At 39.0% G+C, this 26,381-nt stretch overlaps 1 protein-coding gene across 1 annotated transcript in view; it reads right to left on the reverse strand.

Annotated features, from left to right (window-relative positions):
* LOC150075090 (3-hydroxyisobutyrate dehydrogenase, mitochondrial) overlaps positions 1 to 16,444 on the reverse strand; it is a 91,589-nt gene extending 75,145 nt beyond the window's left edge. The window contains exon 1 of the mRNA XM_090389259.1: positions 16,349 to 16,444. The gene's annotated coding sequence lies outside the window, so the exon portion shown is untranslated. The remainder of the gene's footprint in view (positions 1 to 16,348) is intronic.
* Positions 16,445 to 26,381: the final 9,937 nt, after the last annotated feature.

The following is a 26,381-nucleotide window of genomic DNA, read 5'->3' on the forward strand; positions in this document are numbered from 1 at the left end:
AGGTGCCTAGTCTCCAGATGCTGCAATTTACAAAACTGAAGCTTTCTTGGTAAGAGCACACTTTTGTTCCCTAACAAATCTGGTTGCACTCCTCTGTACCCATTCCAGCAGATCTACATCTTTCATAAAGTGCAGCCTCCAGATCTGTATACAGTACTCAAGATGCAGCCTAACCATGTCCTTGAACAAAGGGATAATCATCTCTCTATCCCTGTTAGGAAAGTTTCTGTATAGGCAAAATTTCAAAATTTTGCCTTTCAAAATTTTATTAGCAAAGGCACATGATGCAAGAAAGCAAGCTTATATAGCATCATCCAAAAAAAAAAAAAAAAAAACCTAATTCACCCATCCACTCGCTACAAATATTTGTCTAGTTCTGCCTTGAATCTATTTAAGCTACCAACTTCTACAACAACAGATGGAAGTTTGTTCCAACAATCAACAACCCGTTGGCTAAAAGCAAACTTCCGTACATCTATCCTACAACTGTCTTTCCTCAATTTGAATTTATTTAGGCAATTATTTTGAGCAAGATGAAGAATCTCTTCAGCATTGAGCATGCTCAAACCATGCTCAATGCTGATGGGATGAAGGCTTTATACACCTCAATCAGATCACCTCGCAGGTGCCTAGTCTACAGACACTGTAATTTGCAAAACTTAAGCCTTTCTTTGTAAGATCAATCCTTTGTTCCATTCACTGATCTTGTTGCCCTTCTCTGTACTCGTTCTAGCAGCTCTACTTCCTTCTAAAAATGAGGCCTCCAGACCTGTATACAATACTCGAGGTGTGGCCTGACCATTGTCTTATACAAGGGAATAATCACCTCCCTATCCCTGCTAGAAAAATTCCTGTTTATCATTGACAAGACACCATGAGCTACTCTTGCAGATAATCTGCACTACTCAGAAAACTTCATATTTGCCTGCACAATTTCCCCTAGATCCTTTTCATTTTCTACCACTGTCAGTGTAGTACCACACAGTTGATACGTAACTCTGGGGTTACTGAAACCCATATGCAGTACTTTAACATTTGTCAAGGTTAAACTTCAAGTTGCCAGTTTTCAGTCCATTGGTTAACTTTTCTAGATCCTGCTGCAACAGTGCACTGTCATTAGTGTTATTAACAACCCTGCCAACCTTCGTATCATCTGCAAACTTGGACATTAAGCCTGATATACCATCATCAATATCATTTATAAATACAGAAAACAACAATAAACCCAACACTGAACCCTGAGGAACTCCACTAACATTAGTCCACGAAGAGCAGTGTCCACTGATTACCACTCTCTGTATTCTCCCACTCAACCATCCTTTTATCCATTGCAGCAATTTGCCTCCAATTCCACACTGCTCCAATTTTTGCAGTACTCTTCCATGAGCAAACAGTATCAAAAGCCTTTCTAAGATGCAAATACTGTATATGATATCAAAATTATTCTTTGCATCCAATTCCTTTGTGACCACATCATAGTATCCAATCAAATTGGTCAGACAAGACCTCCCCTTAACAAAACCATGCTGTGTCTGAGCTATAACAAGTCATGTCTAGATGACCCTGCAGTGCTTCTTTAACCAGTGCCTCCATTAATTTTCTTGGAACAGCAGTTAAACTAACGGGTTTAATTACTTGTGTCACCCTTTGATCCTCCTTTGTGAATTGGGATCACATTTGCACATCAAGTCCATGGGTACCTCGCCTGAGTCCAAGGAAGCTTAGAATGATGCAAAAGAGTTCTTTACATAAGTAAAGAACTCTTTGCATCATTCGCCAAGTGTTTCTCGTAATATGCCTTTGCCTGCCTAACCGCCTTTGTGACTTGGATACAGACCAGCTTATATCTATCATAGGCTTCCGTGTCACCTGTTAATTTATATGTATCCCATGAATTTTCTTCTCTACCAAGTCTCATTAGTTTATCTGACATCCATTTACGCCTAAACCTTGAACGATATTTCTTAGTTGGTATGAAAAGCTTAGTAGCTTCCAAGATTAATGCTTTGAATGCTTCCCATTTTGAATTTGCTGTTGGTAACATCATCAGTTGGTCCCACCATATAGAATTTAAATACTGTCCCAGACCGTAGTCACCTTTACGAAAGCAAAAACTCTTCCCTTTACCCCTGATGGTAGTTACCTGTTTGAGTAAATCCCACTTCAGTACACTGATCACTGCCCCCTACTGGTTTCTTTATCTGCAGATTCTCAATGCATGAAGAATCACTACTGATAATCAGATCAAGAGTATTACTCCCTCTAGTTGCCTCCCAAACATGCTGCCGTAGAAAACAATCATCCAATAAATCCACAAAACCTTATTAGTATGTGAGTGAACAACCCACAAATTCCAGTCAATATCTGGGAAATTAAAATCCACCCCCCCACCATTATAAGACACTGATTTAGTTGCCCACTATTTCTCTGTACAGCTGTTTATTATACTCATTAGAGTCATTAGGCCTATAACACACTCCTACTCTCGATTTTGCTTTCCCAGTGGTTATGTCACACCAAACTGACTCGACACTGCACTGTCCAGCCATGTTGACTGGCTGTACTTCCTTGGATTTTATATGTTTCTTAACTAATAGCATAACCCCTCCTCCCTTCCTATCCTGTCTATCCTTCCTGTACACATTGTACTCCTCAAATTCCAGTTCTGCATTCCTTATATCTGTGTGACACCACGTCTCTGATATCCCAACAATATCTGCCTTTGATGTTTTGACCAACACCTCAAATTCATCAAATTTATTTATCAAACTCCTAACATTGGTGTACACGCTAGTACACATGCACCTGTTCCTATTCTTAGCTACCCTAACACAACCCATGTATTTACTATGAATTTGTCTATTCTTCCTTCAATTATACAAACCACCCACTTCCACAACAACGGATGGAAGCCTGTTCCAACAATCTACCACTCGCTGGCTGAAGGCAAATTTCCACATATCTATGCTGCAACCATCTTTAGTCAACTTGAATTTGTCCCCTCATGCATGTAGTGTCAGCAAGAGAAAGAATGCATCAACATTTGGCTTACATTCAAGGTCTTAAACACCTCAATCACATCTTGAAGGTGCCTAGTCTCCAGATGCTGCAATTTGCAAAACAGAAGCTTTCTTGGTAAGAGCATACTTTTGTTCCCTAACCAATCTGGTTGTACTCCTCTGTACACATTCCAGCAGATCTACATCTTTCCTAAAGTGTAGCCCCCAGACTTGTATACAGTACTCAAGATGCAGCCTAACTGTGTCCTTGAACAAAGGGATAATTATCTCCCTATCGCTACTAGCAAAGTTTCTGTATATCAGTGAAAAAACCCCATGAACTGTCCTGGCAGCATGTCTGCACTTCTCAGAAAATTTCATATATGATTGCACAATTACCCCCAGGTCTTTTTCACTTTCCACTACCTCGAGTGTAGTACTACTCAGCTGATAAGTTACTCTGGGATCACTGCTACCTATATGCAATACCTTGCTTTTTCAATTTTAAACTTCAACTGTCATTTCTCAGCACATTAGCTTAATTTTTTTTAGATCTTGTTGCAGTAGTTTAACCACCCTGCTAACCTTTGTAACATCTGCAAACTTAGATATTAAGCTTGATATACCTTCATCAATATCATTAATAAATATAGTTAAAAAAATTAAAAAACCTGAATGGACCCTAAGAGACCCAATAATAACATTAGTCTATGAAGAGCAATGCCCATTGACAACCACTCTGTCTTCTTTCATTTAACCATCCCTTTATCCATAGCAGTAATTTGTCCTTAATACCATTTTGCTCCAATTTGTACAGCAGTCTTTTATATGTAACAGTATCAAAAGCTTTCCTGAAATCCAAGTACTGTACATGATAACAAAATTATTTTTTACTTCCAGTTCCTTTGATACTGCATCATAATATCCAATAAGACTGATCAGATAAGACTGCCCCTTAACAAATCCATGGTGACTGCAGTATAATTGCACTCCTGTCTAGATGGTCAGGCATTACTTCTTTAACCAGACTCCATTATTGTTCCTGCAACTGAAGTTAAGCTAAAATGTCTGTAATTCCTATATCACCCTCTATGAATTAGGGATACATTTGCACATCTCCAGTCCATAGGGACCTCTCCTGAATCCAAAGAGATTTTCATAATTATAGCTAAGGGTTTGCTTACCTCCTTTGCTGCCTCCCTTAATATAAATGGACTGATTCCATCCACCTCAGGTGCCTTTTTTATGTTAAGCTTCAATAATTTCTCTTCAACTTTCCTCTCAGTTATTATAAAATCATTCAGCTCACTGTTAGAGTTTGATAAACTTCTGGCATTCCCCTCTCTAAAGAACTCATGCATGAATGTAGTTGAAAAATACCTATTCAGTTTTTCAGCAACCTGAGCATGATCATTAGCAGTTAAACCATCAACATCAAGGGGAACAATGTGGTTCAACACATTCCTTCTATTGTTAATATAAGTCAAGAAGCCTTTGCTGATTTTCTTGGCATTCTTTGTCAGAGACTTCTCATAATCTGCCTTAGCTTGCCTAACTTCTTTTGTGATTTTATTCAATAGCTCATCTGACATCCATTTTGGTCTAAACTAAACCTCTCTATCATGCTGCTACAGCAAACAGTCACCCAATTAATCCACAAAAGCCTTGTTAGTGTGTGAGTGACCAACCCACAAGTTCTGGGAAGTTAAAATCCCCATTATAAGATATTCTGATTTACTGGACCACTATTTCTCTGTGTAGCTGCTTGCTATACTCATCACAGTCATTAGGCCTACAACACACTCTCATTTTTGTTTTCCCAGTGCTTATGTCAGATGAAAAGTTCTGGAGACTATACTGGGACCTCCCTGGACAAAAGCACTCCAATACTTGGTTTCTGCACACAAGTTTACCCACAGCCTTGTAATGGGACCCCTGTTCCCATTTATTTCTCGGCAGTCGCATACTCTCCCAATAACATGATGAAACAACAACCGGGATTTAGATTTTTTCCTAAAAATGTAACGCCTAGTGACCAGCTTTTGACCAATTCAAATACCTGACATAGACAACCACCAAATTGGAACTGGAATCAACTCCCAATTTTGAAGAGCTGACACAGGTGAATGGCACCATACATGGGATGATGCCAACCTTGTTGAACTCCTGGGGCAGAACTCTAGCTGACACTTGGAGTTATTGGATCCAAGTGTGGGATACTGCTCTCCCACCAGTTGTTAATAGACAAAAAATGTTAAATTTGATCGTAACTTTAATCCTAATTATACTAACCTTTTAATTTACTAAATTTACTATTAAAAAGAGGAAATTAATAAAATAAAAAAATATATATAACTAACAAACATCTGTCAGGCAGGGGATAAGTACTCATTCATATATTTTACTTATGTTCATTTTATATTTTATCATACTAAGTGATTTTAGCATTATTATAAATTTTCCTTGTACTTATTTATATTATTACTATGCCAAATCAGGCTGGCGGAAACTCTAAAAGATGAATAACTAACCTCTAATAATTTTAGGGAAGAAAAAAGAAAAATTTTTTTTTTCGTATACTAACATAAAGTTACAACACTACCCTCCCGCATCCTGTGTTGAACTTGTTATTAACTACTGAAAGCTACTGACACCAGATCAGATGATGTAGGACTGGTGCTGATACCTAGTGATTCACTGTGGTGTGGGATTGCTGGACCCACTGCCCTGTCTCCCCCTCCTCAGAGGTCACTCTTCCTCTAATTCTAATCTGTTTACCTTGTCGTGGGATGGCCCACCCTTAACCCACCCAGTACTTGCTATTCCACCCAACCTAACTTCTCCCCAACAACACCCCCTCTCCACCAAAAATATTTATCCCTCCTTTTTTGTCATTCTTATCAATAAAATAGCATGTTGCCACCTGCCCTTCATATACTGCTCTGTACGACTCCAAAGAAAATTATCCCAGCATCTGCCTTCATCATTGGTGACTTGACCTTCCCAGATTTATTTTCCCCCCAACCCCCCCTTTCCAATACTTTGGTTCACCCTTGAGAACAACTAGCAAGGACCTTTTTTTCTATGTTGCAGGTCTACCCAACTCCTGTTCGTTTCTGCTATATTGGCCCCCCACAGTTCTTTTCCCCTCAATGACCTTGCTCAGGCTCATTCACCCTGCCTTCTTACCCCTTTATGATCAACTAATGGGAGGTTCCCCTACTGTGTTCTAGTTCCACTGATTTCCCCTCTTCCAAGGACTCGGATATTGCACTGCTTCCCATCCCAAGTCTGAACCACCCACCTCTTATTCCACCATGATCTATCTCTCCATCTTCTCCTCTGGTGGATGCCTCTACCTTATATCCACCTCTGCTTTCTTCATCTGCCTACCCCCAACACTAATTCTATCTCCCTGCACTTTTCTCAACAAAAACTTTTCTTTCAGGGATGCCTCCAGTCTCCCATCTACACTTATTCAGCTTAATCCCTCTCCTTTTCTCTTTCCTTCAATTAAAATTCTATATTTCTTACATGACTCAGTCTCACAGAGACAAGCTGGGTCAGAACATCATAGATTGTGTACAGTAGACAGCCTGGATCCACAACCTAGGGATGATGCTGGGAGGCTGCTTTCCAGGTGACAAGCCCCAGCCAGTAACTGAGAGGCCAGTCACACAAAATGAACAACATGCCCATGCATTACTACACATTGACCAGCTTCACAGTCTGTATCAACACAACAAGACATTGTGTAGAGTTAGCGTTAGCTGAGGCATATGATGCAAGAAAGCAAGCTTATGTAGCATCAGCCAAAAAAATAACTTCCCATTTCACTAATCCATTCATTCCAAATGCCTGTCTAGCTCAGCCTTAAATTTATTTAAGCTATCAACTTCCACCACAAGAGATGGAAGTCTGTTCCAGCAATTAACTCACTACTGGCTAAAGGCAAATTTCTGCACATCTATTCTACAACTGTCTTTCCTCAATTTGAATCTATGCCCTCTCAGGTTCATAATCTGAGCTAGAGAAAGAATCCCATCAGCACTGAGCTTGTCCAACCCATTCAAGGCCTTATAAACCTCAATCAGATCACCTCGCAGTCTCCAGGTGCTGCAATTTACAGAACTTAAGCCTTTCTCCGTAAGAGCACCCCTTTGTTCCCCTCACCAATCTTGTTGCCATTCTTTGTACTCGTTCTAGCAACTCTACATCCTTCCTAAAATGAGGCCTCCAAACCTGTACATAGTACTCAAGGTGTGGCCTGACCACTGCCTTGTACAATGGGATAATCACCTCCTTGTCCCGCTATCAAAATTCCAATATATCATTGACAAGACTCCATGACCTGCTCTGGCAGCCAGTTTGCACTGCTCAGAAAAACTTCATATCTAAATGCACAATTAGCCCCAGGTCTTGTTCATTCTCCACTTCCTTGAGTGTAGTACCACACAGTTGGTACATTTCTCTTGGATTACTGCTCCCCACATGCAGTACCTTGCAATTCTCAATGTTAAAATTCAGTTGCCACTTCTCAGAGCATTTACCCAACTTATCTAGATCCTGTTTCAGTAGCATACTGTTTTTACTGTCGTTAACAACCCTGCCAACTTTTGTATCATCTAAAAACTTCGACATTAAGCCTGATATACCTTCACCAATATCAGTGATAAATACAAAAAACAACAATGGGCCCAGCACCAAACCCTGGTAACTCCACTAATAACATTAGTCCACGAAGAGCAGTGTCCATTGATTACCAATCTCTGTTGTCTCCCACTCAACCATCCCTTTATCCATTGTAGCAACTCGCCTTTAATATCATACTGCTCCAATTTGTATAGTATGCTTCCATGCACAACAGTATCAAAAGCTTTTCTGAAATCCAAGTAGTAGTAGCGGCATGTGATGCAAGAAAGCATGTGTATGAGCTTATGCAGCATCAGCCAAAAAAAAAATCACACCATTCACTACAAATGCCTATCCAGTTCCTCCTTAAATTTATTCAACGTTTCAACTTCCACACCGACAGATGGAAGTTTGTTCCAGCAATTAACCACCCGCTGGCTAAAGGCAAATTTCCGCACATCTATTCTACATCTATCTTTTCTTAATTTGAATTTATGCCCCCTTAGGTTCGTAATCTGAACAAGTGGAAGGATCCCATCATAATTCAGCGTGCTCAACCCATTCAAGGCCTTATACACCTCAATCAGATCAGCGTGCAGGTGCCTAGTCTCCAGCCACTGCAATTTGCAGAACTTAAGCCTCTCTTGGTAAGAGGATCCCTTCATTCCCCTCACCAATCTTGTTGCCCTTCTCTGTACACACTCAAGTAAATCTATATCCTTCCTAAAATGAGGCCTCCAGACCTGTACGCAGTACTCAAGGCGTGGCCTGACCATTGCCTTATACAGAGGGATAATCACCTCCTTTTCCCTGCTAGCAAAATTCCTATATATCACTGACAAAACCCCATGACCTGCCCTGGTAGCCTGTCTGCATTGCTCAGAAAACTTCATATCTGCCTGCACAATTACTCCCAGGTCTTTTTCATTTTCTACCACCTTAAGTTTAGTACCACACAGTTGGCACGTTTCTCTGGGGTTACTTCTACCCACATGCAGTACTTTGCATTTGTCAAGGTTAAACTTCAGTTGCCACTTCTTAGCCCATCTGCCCAAATTATCTAGATCCTGTTGCAGTAGCACACTGCCATTACTGTCATTAACAACCCTGCCAACCTTTGTATCATCTGCAAACTTCGACATTAAGCCTGATATACATTCATCAATATCATTGATAAATATACAAAACAACAGTGGACCCAACACCGAACCCTGTGGGACTCCACTAATAACATTAGTCCACGAAGAGCAGCGTCCATTGATTACCACCCTCTGTCTTCTCCCACTTAACCATCCTTTTATCCATTGTAGCAACTTACCCTTAATACCATTCTGCTCCAATTTGTACAATAGTCTTTCATGTGCAACAGTGTCAAAAGCTTTCCTGAAATCCAAATATATGATATCAAAATTATTTTTTGCATCCAGTTCCTTTGTAACCACATCATAATATCCTATCAAATTTGTCAGACAAGACTTTCCCTTAACAAACCTATGCTGTGTCTGAATTATTGCTGCAGTCTTGTCTAGATGATCCTGCAATGCATCTTTAACCAGTGACTCCATTATTTTACCCGGAACAGAAGTTAAACTAACTGGTCTGTAATTACTCGTGTCACCCTTTGATCCCCTTTTTTGTGAATTGGGGATACATTTGCACATCTCCAGTCTGTGGGAACCTCCCCTGAGTCCAAGGATGCTCTCATAATTATGGCTAAGGGTGCACCCCAGGTGCTTTTCTTATGTTTAACTTCAACAATTTCTCCTCCACTTTGATAACCTTCTGCCATTTTCAAACCTTGATAATTCCTCATGTGTGAATGTAGATGCAAAATACTCATTCAATTTGTTTGCTATCTGAGCAGGATCATCAACAGTCGAACCATCGATATCAAGTATATGATATCAAAATTATTTTTTGCATCCAGTTCCTTTATGAAAACATCATAGTATCCAATCAAATTGATCAGACAAGACCTCCCTTTAACAAACCCATGCTGTGTCTTAACTATTACTGCAATCTTGTCTATATGATCCTGTAATGCTTCTTTAACCAGTGACTCCATTATTTTCCCGGGAACACAAATTAAACTAACAGGTCTACAGTTCCTTGTGTCACCCTTTGAACCCACCCCCTTTGTGAGTTAGGGATACATTTCCATACCTCCAGTCCATGGGAACCTCCCCTGGGTCCAAGGAAGCTCTCATAATTATGGCTAAGGGTTTGCTTACTTCCTTTGCTGCCTCCTTTAATATAACTGGATAGATCCCATTCACCCCCAAGTGCCTTCCTTACATTTAACTTCAACAATTTCTCCTCAACTTTGCTCTCAGTTATTACAAATTCACTTAGCTTCCTGCCAGAGTTCGATAAACTTCTGGCATTCCCCTCCTTGAATAACTCCTCATGTGAATGTAGATGCAAAATACTCATTCAGTCTATCAGCTACCCGAGCATGATTATCAATAGTCAAACCATTTATGTTAAGTGGACCAATCTGATTCAACCCTTTCCTTCTAGAGTTTACATAAGTAAAGAACTCTTTGCTGTTTATTGTGATAATTTATATGCATCCCATGCATTTTTCTTCTCTGCCATGAGCCTCATTAATTCATCTGACATCCATTTAGGCCTAAACCTTGAACAGTATTTCTTAGTTGGTATGTAAAGCCTAGTAGCCTCCATGATTGTCCTATTTAGAATTCACCATTGGTAACATCATCAGTTGATCCCACTGTATAGAATTTAAAAACTGTCTGAGACCACTGTAATCACCTTTATGAAAGCAAAAACCCTTTCCTTTTAACCTTGATGGTATTTACATCTTTAAGTATATCCCACATCAGCATACTGTGATCACTGTCACTCATTGGTTCCTTTATCTGCAATTTCTTAATACATGAATAATTACTGCAGATAATCAGATCAAGAGTATTACTCCCTCTGGTTGCCTCTCAAACATATTGCTATAGAAAACAGCCATCCAATAAATCCACAAAAGTCATGTATGTGTGCAAGTGACCAACTCACAAGTTCCAGTTAATATCTGGAAATTTTAAGATCCCCCATTATAAGACATTCTGATTTACTGGCCCACTCTATATTTCTCTGCACAATTGTTCATTATACTCATCAGAGTCAGAGTCATTAGGCCTATAACACACACCTACTCTCATTTTCCCTTTCACAGTGCTTATGTCACACCACACTGATTCAACATTGCATTGTCCACTAATGCCAACTGGATGTACTTCCTTAGATTTTGATAGTGATCCACTGGTGCCACCTACACAATTACGCATTACATTGTCCTTTCTGTACACTGTGGATAGGCTCAGGCCTATGGAATGGTTGGACATAGTATCTTAAATGGAATGTCCTTTCTGTACATATCATACACCCCATATTCAAATTCTGTATCCATTATATCTGAGTGATACCATGTCTCTGATATCCCCACATTTGCATTTGAGTACTTAAAATTCATTAAATTCTTGTTTCATGATAACCCATAGCAAGATTTCACCTCTGCCTGATGCTCTAGTTAATCTATTGGTCTGTGTATCCCTCCCCAAGCTATCAGTTTTCCAATCTACCTAACCTTGTTTTGATAGTATGAGCAAATATTCTTGCACCCTTTCTATTCAAGTGTATCCCATCCCTGTAGAAGCTGTCTCTCCTGTTAACGAGCACAAACCATGCTGGGAAAAATTCTACCCCATGAGACTTGCAGTCTTTATGGGATCAAACTGATTGACAAGGCTCTCAATATGTATTGCTCTTATCATGTCTGGGCACGATTGTAGACACATTCACAGTGTAATCCTAACTTGCAACTTTTTCCCAACTTTGCCCCATACCAGTTAAGTAAGTCCTCAGATCTCCTGCTCTTAGTATCATTAATGCCCACGTGTACAACAATATCACCTTTCCTGCTCTTAAAAGATGATATCTGCTCCACATCATCATATACTTTTGCCCCTAGTTTTCATTAATATCTCCACTGAAAGGATTATTCTAAGAATGTTTTTTTATTTTTTCAAAGAATTCATTATTTATAGCTCTATAAATGTAGGACAGGATTGCATTTTTCTGTGGAGATCTTTGTTATTGTTATAATTTGTACACTACTACTTTTTTAGTAGTATTAATTTGTTACACCATTAGCATAAAATTTTTCAAAATGTGTGTTGCCATGCATGTGAAAACCCCTCAATCTAAAAATGCTTATAGCACAGAAAATTTGAATATTTCTCATTGATTTTTTTTCTAGCCAATACAAAATTTAGCCCTATAACATTAAAATATTATAATCAAAACAATTACAGGTGTGAAATCAACTTTTAGCATTAGTAGAGAAACACAATGCAAGAAAGCAAGCTTACACAGTATCAGCCAAAAAAAAAAACATTCCCATTTCACTGATTCATTCATTCCAAATGTTTGTCTAGTTCTGCCTTGAATTTATTTAAGCAATCAAGTTCCACAGCAACAGATGGAAGTTTGTTCCAGCAATCAACTACCCGCTGGCAAAGGGCAAACTTCCGCACATCTATTCTACAACTGTCTTTCCTCAGTTTGAATCTATGCCCCCTCCAGTTTGTAATCTGAGCAAGAGGAAGAATCCCATCAGCATTAAGCCTGCTCAATCCATTCAAGGCCTTACACACCTCAATCAGATCGCCTCACAGGTGCCTAGTCTCCAGAAACTGCAATATGCAGAACTTAAGCCTTTCTCATAAGAGCACCCCTTTGTTCCCTTCACCAGTCTTGTTGCTCTTCTCTGTACTCATTCTATCAACTCTACATTCTTCCTAAAATTAAGCTTCCAGACCTGTAATGCAGTACTCAAGGTGTGGCCTGACCTCTGCCTTATACAAGGGGATAATCACCACCTTATCCCTGCTCGCAAAATTCCTGTATATCATTGACAAGACCCCATGACCTACTCTGGCACCTGTCTGCACTGCTCAGAAAACTTCATATCTGACTGCACAATTACCAAAGTCTCTTTCATTCTCCACTATCCTGAGTGTAACACCACACAATTGGTACATTTCTCTTCGGTTATTGCTACCCATATGCAGTACTCTGCATTTGTCAATGTTAAACTTCAGTTGCCACTTCTCAGCCCATCTACCCGACTTTTCCAGATCCTGTTGCAGCAGCATACTGTCATTACTGTTATTAACAACCCTGCCAACCTTTGTATCATCTGCAAACTTTGACATTAAGCTTGATATACCTTCATCAATATCATTGATAAATATACAAAACAACAATGGGCCCAACACCAAACCCTAAGGGACACCACTAATAACATTAGTCCACATATAGCAGTATCCATTGACCACCACTCTCTGTCTTCTCCCACTCAACTATCCTTTTATCCATTGTAGATAACTTGCCCTTAATGCCATACTGCTCCAATTTGTACAGTAGTCTTCCATGTGCAACAGTATCAAAAGCTTTCCTGAAATCCAAGTATATGATATCAAAATTATTTTTTGCATCCAGTTCCTTTGTGACCACATCATAGTATCCAATCAAATTGGTCAGACAAGACTTCCCCTTAACAAACCCATACTGTGTCTGAATTATTGCTGCAGTCTTGTCTAAATGATCCTGCAATGCTTCTTTAACCAGTGACTCCATTATTTTCCCTGGAACAGCAGTCAAACTAACAAGTCTGTAATTACTTGTGTCACCCTTTGATCCCCCTTTGTGAATTGGAGATACAGTTGCACATCTCCAGTCCATGGGGACTTCCCCAGAGTCCAAGGCTGCTCTCATAATTATGGCTAAGGGTTTGCTTACTTCATTTGCTGTCTCCTTTAATATAAATGGATAGATCCCATCCGCCCCTGGTGCCTTTCTTGCTTTTGCTAATACCCAAACTAAACTAAACTAAACTAAACTTCAGGCAATGCTTGAATTTTAGTTTAGTTTGGGTAATAGCAAAACCTTTTGCTAGAATTCATTACTTTAAAACCTCTTGAAAGATATTATTTTAATGTAAACTTTACTCAACGCAGATTCGAGTCTGCCTTGTGCTGAAATATCACACAGTATTATTTATCATTTTGGGGCTACTTCAGAGAGGCACACAAGGAACATCAGTTATATCACTTTGTCAGCTATATCTTAATCATCTAACATCTTAACTTAACGATTTAACTATCTTAATCAGCTAACAAACCTGCTGCATATCTTCCAGATAAATGAATGATAATTGTTGTTTGGACAGATCTGATATAAGCTGCGAATTACTATGTTCTGACAATACTTAGAGAACTGTCATTCTCCAAGATATCAAATTGTACAACAGTGACTTTAACAGCTTTAATTCTCTAATTCCACCCCATACTTTTCATGCTATTTTTCTGGACTAAAACTGCTGACTTTGTGCAATTTCATTTCATTCTTTTACAAATTACTCATTTCAATTTAGATAAATAAAATAATAAATTTCAAGCTATATATAAGTAAATCCATATTTGTTAATTGATCGATAATATTTATGAATTTTTTTAATTTGGTAATAAGGGCTTACCATCTTCCCCACCTAAAGTATGGATTTCAGGCCTTATAGTGAATGATAATTTAATTTGGTAACAAATATTGTTGAAACATCAACCATATTCAAATATTTTTGAGAATGTGTTATAAATGTTAAATGTTAGTACTATGATTACACATTTAGTATAGTTCTGCAATGCATAAGCAAAGCATTTAGTTATTTTACTTTACCTAGAGGTATGTTGGATTCTGTAATACAAGTGGATCACAGAATGTCATGGAGATTGGTTATAAAGGTCCCAAAATAAGGTTCAAGTTTAAGGACATTCCCTTCCCAGTGATATACTTTTTTATTTTTTATTTATCCCCCCCCCCCCTATCATTTCATTCAATTTTCCTGTCCAAAGAATCAAGGAATTATAGGGTAAAAAATAAAATACTTTTGGATTTCATCACATACACCCCAAGTAATAAAAATGCATATGAAACTATCTATTACACTACAGTTAAGCCATTATTATTATTATGCTTATAATATCCTAATTTACAATATCAATCAGCTACTTATGCAAACACACTAATTTCTTTATTTCATATTTAAAAATTATTTCAGTAATTCAAGTTAATATATAAATTTGATTCTAGGTTGAGACTTGTCAAATGAAATATGATTTATCTTATGTCTGTAAATGCAAAAACTCAAGGCCAATATCATAAACAAATATACATTTAAAGCAGTTTTTGGTAATGTAACTATTTTTTTCTTGCAGTGTTTGTTTTTTAAGTAGCTCAGTACACTGTCACCCCTGGTGCCATCAGACAACTAACACAATACACTGTCATCGGGGAGAAATTGTAATGGTGAATAAAACTCAATCTACTCTCTTTTCTATTAGAAAACACTTTCATACGATTTACATTTTACACAAGAGCAGTACCCCTAAAAGCATGAAGTCCCAGGACATAGATCTTAGATCTCATAACTGTAAAAAGGGCTTAGTAAATTATGTAAACTAATGAGTGGTTCTTAATAGCCTATTTAAGTAAACCATCAGATGAAATGGCCCAATGAAACTTTTCATGACATAAACCTGCTATTATTATAGCACACAGTTGTAAATTTCTGGGAAATTAACAAATTTATGGGATATAAGTAAAAATCTATGTTCGGGTCCCCTTGTTTGCTTCCAAGACATTTTTCCTATCAAAGGGCAAGGGGTGATCTGGCATGGTGAGAACAATACAAGTTACTTGTTGATGCTGAGTTTTAGAAGCATCAGCGACTAAGGCCATTTTGCATGTGTTCAATGGTCGATTTTGTTTTGCTGGACGAAAAACCCGAGTTTCTGGGAGAAAAAGCATGCTACCCTTGCCTGAGACTGACTAACTCACCCACGTTATGAAAAAGGCCCATAAAAATTCCCTACGTCATCGTTGGCCCTCGAACTCAGGTCTTTTCCACCGATGTGGGGAGGACTGCGATTCCATCAACTGTACTACACACGAGGTATGGATAGGTACCTCCTAATATTATTCTGAAGGTATGCTCTTTCACATTATGTCCCCACGTTATTCATAAAGAAAATTTTCCTTTAATATCCCCCCCAAAAAAATCTCCGGTTGTGGCGGCACCAAACCATGACTCTCCGTCCAAAAACCCCCCAAAAAAGTCTCAAGTTTTTCCTACCATCAGGAGACGAGAATGCAATGGTATGCGGGGACCTGGGTGCATGGTGGGTTTTGAGTCCTCCCTTTCTTTTGTTATGTCATAATACCATTTAAGAAACGCTTTGGGGTATCCCTTCTCTGTCGGAGCTTCGGTGCATCGCATCCAGTACATCCCATGGCCGCCCTAGAGCTGCTACCGCTCTTTCTTTCTCCGTCCACGTCTCTCGTGGAATTCTAAAATTCTATAGTAATTCCACTAGACAATTTGATCCGAGCAGTAAGAAATTATTATTTTCTATTCAATGAATAAAATATATGATTGTTAACTTAAGTCAGTTGGAAAAATTCTCGGGGAATTAACTATCTATAGAAGAGGTGGCAACTCCATCGGTCCTCGACCATGACCCGTTAAGTGATTGAAGTCACATGGCTTCTCTACGTCGAACTTTTTCTGCTTCCAGAATAAGAATAAAGTAAAAACACATCCTATTTTAGCATTCTACAAAACCGTCGCTGCTGTTAATGCATACCTGAAAAGCATTTTGAATAAACAAATTGTACCAATAGCCGCTTCGAACTTTTTCCAAAACTCCACGAAAGCAACGGTACCACTTTCGCTAAACTCGCCATATTACAAAGAACGCCCTCTAACCGACGGTGCCGGAAAAAAAAAAAAAGTAATACAGTATATTAAATTTTGCACCATGTTAATGTTGTTGTGCTGCAGTTGTTGTTGTAGCAGGGTTTTAGAAGCATCAACAACTAAGGAGTAGTGATTTGCGATCATGCTCAGTCGTTTTCAGTTGTTTTACCCTATGCAAATATATACTTAGAACATCGTACACCGAGCAGCTGATGAAATGACACCTCGTAACGAAAGCTTCCATTTTATTGCTTATTAATTATATGCAGTATATATATATTTTTTTAACGCTTTTAACCCTTTTATTTTATATCTGTTTTAGTATTTTATTAATATATGTATCTATTTAACTTAAATAGTCGGTCGTTACTAGAAATTATATAGTGATGCAGCCCGACGCTCAAGGCCTGTTTTCTAACTAACCCGTATTGCTCCGTGTATACTGTCGGTAAATTGCGTGTGTTCTGTGGTGGATTTTCTGTTTGGTGGACTAAAAACCAGCGTTTCCAGGAGAAAAAAACCATGCTACCTTTGGTGTGCATGAGACCGACTAAGGCAGCCACTTTATGAAAAAGGTCCATAAAAATTACTCACTTTACCGGACTTGAACTCAGGTCTTTGCCACCCAGTGTGGGGAGGACGGTGAGTCTACCAACTGTGCTATCCACGAAGGTCAAAGAACATGGAATAATCGGGAGTGGTGCAGTGCAGAATTCGCGGGTGAGGTTGGATCGGCAAAACCAGTTGATAAGAAATCCTGGGTCTGATCCAATGTTGGATTCAGACATTTTCGCTAGGGATAAGGCTGATCATGAATACAAATTTTATTTATATTTATATTTATTACAAATTATATTTATTTATTATTATTTTATTTTATTTATTTATTTTATTTTTTTTTTTTTTTTGAGCTGATCAAAGATATGACAGTGGTAGGGGAGGCAAAATTTCTGTAATTATTCTTCCACTAATATAAAAATTTGCCTTTGTTTATTCTACTTCTGCATTATTTTGCATAAAAAAAACAAAAAAAAACTACTATATTAGGCCACACGAATATTTAAATTCATATGCCATGCTGTGTGTCTTATGTCTATTAATTGCGTGTGTTCTATAGTCGATTTGTCTGTTTTGCTGGATGATAAATCCCAGTTTCTGGGGTTTATCATCCAGAAACTGGGGTTTATCATCCTTGTTGATAAAACCTTGTTGGGATTTATCATCCTTTATAAAACCTTGTTGTCTACGCCTGGAACCGACTAACTCAGCCACGGAGCGAAAAACGCCCATTAAAGTTCCTCGCGTCATCGACGGGATTCGAACCTGGGCCTTTTCCCCTCGCTGTGGGGAAGACGGTGACGATACCACTAGTGCTACCGCACAGGCTGTATGTACTTATGCAAAATAATGACTCTGTGTGGTAGCACAGTGGTATCGTCACCGTCTTCCCCACAGCGAGTGGAAAAGGCCCAGGTTCGAATCTTGCCGATGACGCGAGGAACTTTAATGGGCTTTGTTCGCTCCGTGGCTGAGTTAATCAGTCTCAGGAGTATTTAGCAAGGTTTTTCCCAAGGAAAAACTGCAGTTTTTTGTCCAGCAAAGCAGGCAAATCGACCAGAGAACACGCAATTTACAGACACCATACACATTGATAGTTGAAAGTATCTTTCCAGGTGATCCTAATGTAACAGTTTTTTTTTTTTTTTATAAGGACATATATTCCTACCTAACGTTTGTAATCGCACCGTATGGCAACAGTTTTCTTTAATTTTTTTGACATTAGCATTAGCATTAGTTTAAGCATACGATGCAAGAAAGCAAGCTATGTAGCATCAGCTAAAAAAAAAAAAAAAAAACGCCTACAGATGGGTGTATTTCACCCATCCATTCACTCCAAACGCCTATCTAGCTCAGCCTTGAATTTATTTAAGCTATCAACTTCCACAACAAGAGATGGAAGTCAGTTCCAACAATCAACTACCTGCTGGCTAAATACAAATTTCCGCACATCTATTCTACAGTTGTCTTTCCTCAATTTAAATCTATGCTCCCTCAGGTTCATAATCTGAGCAAGAGAAAGAATCCCATCAGCATTGAGCTTGCTGAACCCATTCAAGGCCTTATACACCTCAATCAGAACACCTAGCAGGTGCCTAGTCTCCAGATGCTGAAATTTGCAGAACTTAAGCCTTTCTTCGTAAGAGCACCCCCCCCCCCTTGTTCCCCATTAGCTATGACAATGTAAGATTTAATAAAACAAAACAACACACTACAAAGTATTTTAAGATTTTTTATTAAGCTTCGAAAATGTACTGCAAAAAATATTGAAATGATTAATATTAACAACTACACTGATTTTTCATCAAAATATCCTCCACGATATTTTATCACTGACTTACACAAGCGTGGCATCCTGTCCATTAATTTATAATAGTGTCTTCACTAAAGTTATTCCAAGCGATCTGCAAGATTTCTCTGAATTTTGTGAAGATGGCCAGATTTCACGGAATTCATGGTCTAGATGATCCCATGACAGTCCTATTGGGTTTATGTGGGGCGATTTGGGAAAACATGCCATAATTTGCAATACCCCTCCTGTTATTTAATTGCTAGAAAGTCCCTGAACACTTAGAGCTGTGCTTCAGGTCATTATCTTTTGTCATATAAAATTTCTTCCACAAAATCGAAGAAATTTTATATTCAAGAATGTTTTTATAGTCTTCTTTTCTTAAAATTCCTTCATTTATGATCCTACGTCATGGTGGAACCGCCACTATTCTCGACTGTAGCCACTAAACAATGATATTATTCATGAGGGAGTCAAAGGAGCTCTCTGTGCAAGGTAGTGTGATGAGTTGATGTCCAGTTGAAGGTCGCCATATTGGAGATTGCAATCCACGGAGTTTATTGTGATATATCTGGTTCCAAATAGCTGGATGTTCTACTATGGTGGGAGTGGAAGAGCTGCCAAGAGGTTCCTTCTCCGCTTGAACACCTTGACAGCGAAATTATAAAAGGCAAAAAAGGCTATCTTTGTTTCAATTAGCGAGTAGACAGGTTGCAGGTTTTGTAGTTCACTCTCCAGAGAAGTTGTTTTCTGACGTCTAAGTAGGCAACACATGATGTGTTGCCAATCTTTCACGTCACCACAGATGCAAAGGTTATCGTTAGAGAGGCCCAGTTCCTGTAGTTTTGATTTTATTGACTCATGTCCAAAGAGGAGATATCTACTCTTGGATCCAAAAATTTCAAATTTTGATTCATCCGTCCACAGAACGTTTTTCCACTCTTAAACTGTCCACAGCTGATGGCTCTCAGCCCAAGCCAACTGTTTCGTTAATAAAGGTTTTTCAGACAGCTACACGACCATGAAGTTCTACTCGTTTAAGACGAAGTTTTACATTGGATATAGACAATGGAGTTTCTCTGTTCCTATTGAACTCAGCTCGGATTTCAGGTGCAGAAAGTCGTCAATTGCGTTTAGAAATCAGTTCTATGGTCTAATGATATTTTTTCCTTCTTAAGTGCCGTCGTCCTAATCATAGTTTGTCCTTTAAACTGCCACTTTCTTTAAATCGTCCAATGGTAGTTTGCACTTCTTTAAATGAAACAACTAGTTTTTGTCAATACTGTACTTCTCATTGAATAACTCTCTAAACTATTCTGGAATAATCTAGAATTCTTTAAAATATTTCTTAAATATTATTTCAGATATTTGATTTTTGTACATAATAGAAAATAATTCAAAAAACTGGTAAACATGTACTTCTATTTTAATATAATGGCCCTTCTTTTTCAATATTCAGTTCCTTATTTCTTATCATGTTGACGAATGTACGATTTTCTAAGTTCCCGCTTTTACTCCTCAATTTATATTATTGCAAACACTCTAAAGCAGGGCCGTGCAAAGGTACTTGGGGGACCCGGATGCAAAAGGGGTTCAGGAGCCTAGTTTATTTATGTTGAGACTTTAATGGCTTCCTCTATTGGGACCCCTAGTTCATACAATGCACCCCCCATTTGTACGGCCATGCTCTAAAATCATCTACAATCTTCTATAATATTGCAACAATACTTCCACTTTCGACAATATTCTAGAATCACCTACAAACTTCTATAATATTGAAACAATACCCTCACTTTCTAGAATATATTCTAGAGTCATCTATAACGTTCTACCACATTTAGGAATCTTCTATACCTTTATAGAATATTCTAGAAATTTCAAAATATTTCTTAAATATATTTTCAGATTTCTGATTTTATACATAATAATTCCTGAGCTGGATATCATCATTCTTCTCTTTAATAAATAAATAAATAAATTCTTTATTGCTAATAAGTACAGGACATGTACTAGAGACAATAATACTCAACACGGCGACATGGCCAGGAGTTTTACATTATAAATGAAATTATAAATGAAATTAATTGGCAAAAAGGAAAAAAAATACCGTTACATGGAAATTATGAGTTACAAACATGTAAATTATAATAATGAGAAATGAGGACTAAACGTCATATGGAGGAAATTATCCTAGTTCCACTTTCTTGGTGATTCTCTCTCTCTCTCTCTGTCTCTCTCTCTCTCTCTCTGGGTAAATCAGGATTTTTTTTTTTCAGTTGGTGCAACAAAAGCCTCAGGCTTCCTTGCACCATACAGCTAATGATAATAATAAAATATAATTCAATAAAATTTGGTAAACAAGTTGGTCCTGTTTTAATAAAAACTATGAAAATTAAAAAATGAAACGTGATTCCAATCTTTTAGGGGGGAGTGCAAATGATGAATCATAGGTTCATACAAAATATGTGCTTTAATGGGAATGCCAGTTAGCGGTAGCTTTATACGGAAACAAGAGTAATAAGTAAATAAATGCTAGGAAACAAACTTCATTTTTGCTCCAAGCAGAGATGGTTGATTGTAGTAGAGTTTTCAGACTGGGGGCTGAAACACAAGGCTCTTACTCTGATATACCAAGCGGTATACATGTCAATTGCGTGTTATGGTGCCTCCATCTGGTACCGAAAAGCCATCCTAGCATGAAACAAATGTAAGCTGGATTCAATCCAGAGGTTCATGCTCCTTTCAATTTGCAGAGCGTGCCGCACCGTCAGCACCCTTGCTCTGCAGGTATTAACTGGATGCCAGCCACTACACTTAGAATTGGTTAAAAGAGGGCTTTTTTATCATTTAAGGAAGGGAGTTACAACCCAACTGCTTAATTTTCAACTTGACACCACAAACGGTCCCAGGCAGGAAAGACAACGGATAACACAACATCTACAAGAGATATGGCAACATGACTGGGACACCACAACAAAGGGCGCCATCACAAAACGATTCCTTCTATCTATAAGTTTAACTCACCCAGAACCACCACCACCCTGGTTTTCACCGGCCTCCATGTGACCTTCATCATCACTGAGCATGGATCCTTCCAACAAAAACTGACGGCCATGGGAATCGAGAATGATCAATGTTGCCACTGCGGCGAAGAGGAGTCCTGAGGACAACACATGTATGAGTGCCCCAGCTACGACAACAAAATACAGAGGAACCCTCGCAATCAAGAATTCACTCTGTTACTCGAGGAAGATACCTATAAGGCATTAACCACCTACGCACAGGGAAACATTTGCACTTAGGCGAGCTAAGATTGCAGAACTCAGAGCCAAAGAACTAAACCAGACCGCAGTGGAATAATTCTCCATTCCCCCCCCCCATCCCCAGAACAACACAGACAGGATCATGCTAACCCGAATTGGGTAGGATTTATTGCAGGCACTATCCAAGGTGCGCGATGCTGGCACTCCTCGGAGTACGGGATTTAAAAGTCATTATTGCTGCTGAGTTTTAGAAGCATCAGCGACTAAGGCCATTTTGCTCTGTGTATATTATCTGTAATTTGCATGTGTTCAATGGTCGATTTTGTTTTGCTGGACGAAAAACCCGAGTTTCTGGAAGAAAAAGCATGCTACCCTTGCCTGAGACTGACTAACTCACCCACGTTATGAAAAAGGCCAATAAAAATTCCCTACGTCATCGTTGGGCCTCGAACTCGGTAGGATATACTGCTGGCACCGATCTAGGTGCGGTATTGCTGGCGCTGACCACAGTGCGGGATCGACAAGTACTATGCCAATGGCAATTTACACAGGGGCGCCTGTTCCCTGTGACTCTTAAACCCTCACCCTTTCCCTTACTTCGCCTAAGCTAAGGTGCATTAATTCTCCCCTGTCAATCCAGGCGCCTCCGTAGCCGGGTGGGCAGGAGCAGCAGTGCGTAGCACACGCTTCTTGATTAGACCGGGGTTCGAGCCCGTGAGCCACCAAATATGGAGGATGCGGAAAGGTCAGGGAATGACCGCCGCATATCCCCGTAGCAATATGGCCTTAGTTGCTAATGCTTTTAAAAACCAAATAACAACAACAACAACCCTGTCAATCCACCCAAATTCATTCCCCTTTCTATCCTCTCTTCTAGCTCTCCTTTTTTTTTTTTTTTTTTTTTAACTTGGTCTCCGTCAGGAAGCTCAGGCACTCCTGGCGGAGGCCAGCGAGAGTACAATGGGCATCTTGGCTCACCTCCCAGTGGTGGTGGCGGGCAACGTGGGGTTCCCCTAGGGGCCCTGCGGCCAAGCAGCCAGAGACAGAACAACAGAACATAGCACTATTCTGTCACAACCCAGACACTACACTTTTTCTGGCTTTTACAGAGATTCTGTAATTCTTCACAAAGTACCATGGCGGCTTCCACAAAACACTATGCCACTATGTAGTAGAGTTTTAAGCGCATCTGTAACTTAAGCCATATTACGTCGTATATAATATGTCTGTAAGTTCGTGTGTTTTGTGGCCGATTTGCTGGACGAAAAACCCAAATTTCCGGGGGGAAAAAATCGCATCAGTTTTTCTCCCTGAAACTCATGTGTTTTCCACACGATGTGGGAGAATGGTGATTATACCAATTGTGCTACCCACGACGGCCAACCACAGACGAGAAAAATGATACCAAGATAAAAAGTGATTCTACTGTTCTACGCGAATAGAACAGTAGAATTACCATCCTCCCCATATCTGGTGTAAAAGGCTTGGGTTCGAATCCTGACCCTGACGTGAGGAACGTTTAAGGTGTTTTTCATTCATGGCAGAGTTACTCGGTCTCAGGCGTGGACAGCAAAATTTCCTCTCCCGAAATAAATTGGGTGCGTTCGCTAGTCGATTTGTCTGTTTTGCTGGACGGAAAACCCGAAACTCCGTTTTTCCGTTAAATATATGGACATAATACACATCAGCAGATGAAACTGTTCTCAGATGACCTTAATGCAACATTTTGTTATTGGTTCTTCGGTCTTATCTCTTTTCCTTTTGGGCTCCAGTGAGCAGGCACTCTTCAGAGTTCCAGAGAGGCCCGGGGATCTTCAGCTTTTGAGACTCTATTCAAGATAGAAAAACAGTCATAAACCATGTTCAGAGATGCATTTTTCCCATTCTGTCTTATGCCTCCGAAATCTGGTCTGGCGCTCCTCAAGTAACCGTAAAAAAATTTCTTGCCCTAGAGTATTGGGTTCTTAGATGGCTGAACAATAAACTTCGTTTTCCCCATACAATATCCAGGCAACAGCTTTATAAAAACTTAAAAACAAAACCTCTGCTACAGATGATCAACGAGTCTGGAGTCATGCTTCTTGCAAAGTTAATTACTTCTGCAACCAATTCACCAAACCTAGCCAACATAATAGCTCCCACCAACAGAGAAAACTCAAGAAACCAACAACAATTCAAATCCAAACTCTCCAGACTAAAACAAATGGACAGTATGTTCCCCAATGCATCCCTTCACCTCATAAATTATCACAACATTGATTGTAAGAGGTTGCTCAACTCTAAAGCCTACAGGAGTCTCATTTCCAAACAAATTATGAGAAATACAAACAACTGCCTGCCTACAACCCAGTAACTACATCCGAGAGCAAATGTGATGTTCTGCAATGTATATTTTTGATCATTATAATTCATATTTGTTGTTAATGTATGTATAGAATATCCTATGTATTTATATATATATATTTGTCTCCATTGTACTGAATTTATGCCCCTAGCCTAGTGCTGTGATGGGCTTGCTGTAGTTGCAATAAATGAAAATTTATTTATTTATAATAAAAATTACATATAAACAAATTAGAGCACAAGAAAGAGCATCACATAATTTGATCTTTATTAATATACCTTTATTAAATGCCTTTATAATACATACTGTTATTAAATGCTTTTATAATACATACCTTTTATTAAATGCCTTTTTCTATGTAAATGTAGTACTTATTGAGGAAAAGTCGATTTGAAAAAACTACTTGAAGTTCCATTTGAGCTTGAGACCAAAGGAAAATGGCCCTAATGGAATACGTTCTCTTTGGCTTTGCGCATTGGGACAGCTGTACACTGTTTGAATTGAGAGCACTGGGACAGCTGTGCACTTGTACTATAAGGTGGTGCGTCACTGATTTCGGAGGATGAATGGTCAATTGTGCTCACCCATCTAAGGTATCTTACTTTCATGCTACCGAACAAAAATAGTACTGCATTTGTTAAAAGTAGCGCAAGTTTGTTTGGTGAAGAGAGGCTTATACGTTCTACATTGGAATCTTTTACAAAACAAATTACGATCTTAGGGTCCCCTGTAAATGATTACATCTACCCATATATTTATTTTGCCTGTAAATTGCGTGCGTTCTCTGGTCAATTTGCCTGTTCTACTGGACGAAAAACCCCCAGTTTCTGGGTGAAAAATCCATATTATCTACCCTGAGACCGACTAACTCAGCCACGAAGTGAAAAAAAGCCCACTAAAGTTCTTCGCGTCATCGACGAGATTCGAACCCGGCCCTTTTCCACCCGGTGTGGGAAGGACGGTGACGATACCACTGTGCTACCCGTGTAGACGAATCTTTTACAAGCGTCAACAAGTAGCAGTACAATTATATAATATAAAACAATATGTTCATAACGTGCTATAACCTTCCAGGGTTCCTGAGGTTGCGCCTATCTTTCCTAGAAATATAAAATGCACAAACTTGGGGAAGGAGAAGGCGAAATATATTCTTGTAAACCAAAAGGCTGATTTTTTAAAATTAAGAAATTCAGACCTGTTTTTCATCGATAGGGTGGAATTATACTAAGAGTGGAATTTATACTAAGACAAGTGAGACAATTGCCTAGGAGCCGCAATTGGACAGGGGGTTCCTTGAGAATTTGCTGCCCACGTTCTGTTGAAATAATTATGTAATATTTTAAATTTAGGTGCAAATAAGCAGTTGCTCTAGAAGAGTGATTCCCGACCTTTTGTCACTTGAGTCACACTTGGAATTAAAAGCCTCTATATTCGCATCACATCTAAAGAGTAAGTGTCATTGAAATCAATGGTGTCTTTCTTAATCTCACAGTACATCTGAAGTAAATGGAGGCACATCACAGTGCTGGAACACACGGAATGGGAACCACTGCTCTAGAAAACAGTACCTATTACATCAATTATCCTTTGTAGGAATGTTCTTAAATGCGTAAATGTCTTCACTATGTCCGTTCATCTGCATGCAGTAAGTCGACTACGAATTGGCGGATTTCCATAAAATTTTATTGCGATTAGCGGCAGTCCACAACAGACTACCTTTTGTATACCCTCTTCCAAATAAAAATGTCTTTCAACTGCTGCTCGTAGCTTGACGTTTTATTCCACACTGGTGTATGCGATATGCAACAAGATTTAAAAAAATTAGGTGAATGGACTGAGAAATGGCCGTTGAAGTTTAACATTTACAAATGCCAGATACTGCGTATGGGTGATAATAATCTCAGAGTAACTTATCAACGGTTTGGAACTGCACTCAGGGTAGTAGAAAAGGAAACAGACCTGGGGA

This window comes from Mastigoproctus giganteus, chromosome 14 (genome assembly GCF_048544385.1).
Source record: "Mastigoproctus giganteus isolate SK-2022 chromosome 14, ASM4854438v1, whole genome shotgun sequence".
NCBI lineage: Eukaryota > Metazoa > Arthropoda > Arachnida > Uropygi > Thelyphonidae > Mastigoproctus > Mastigoproctus giganteus.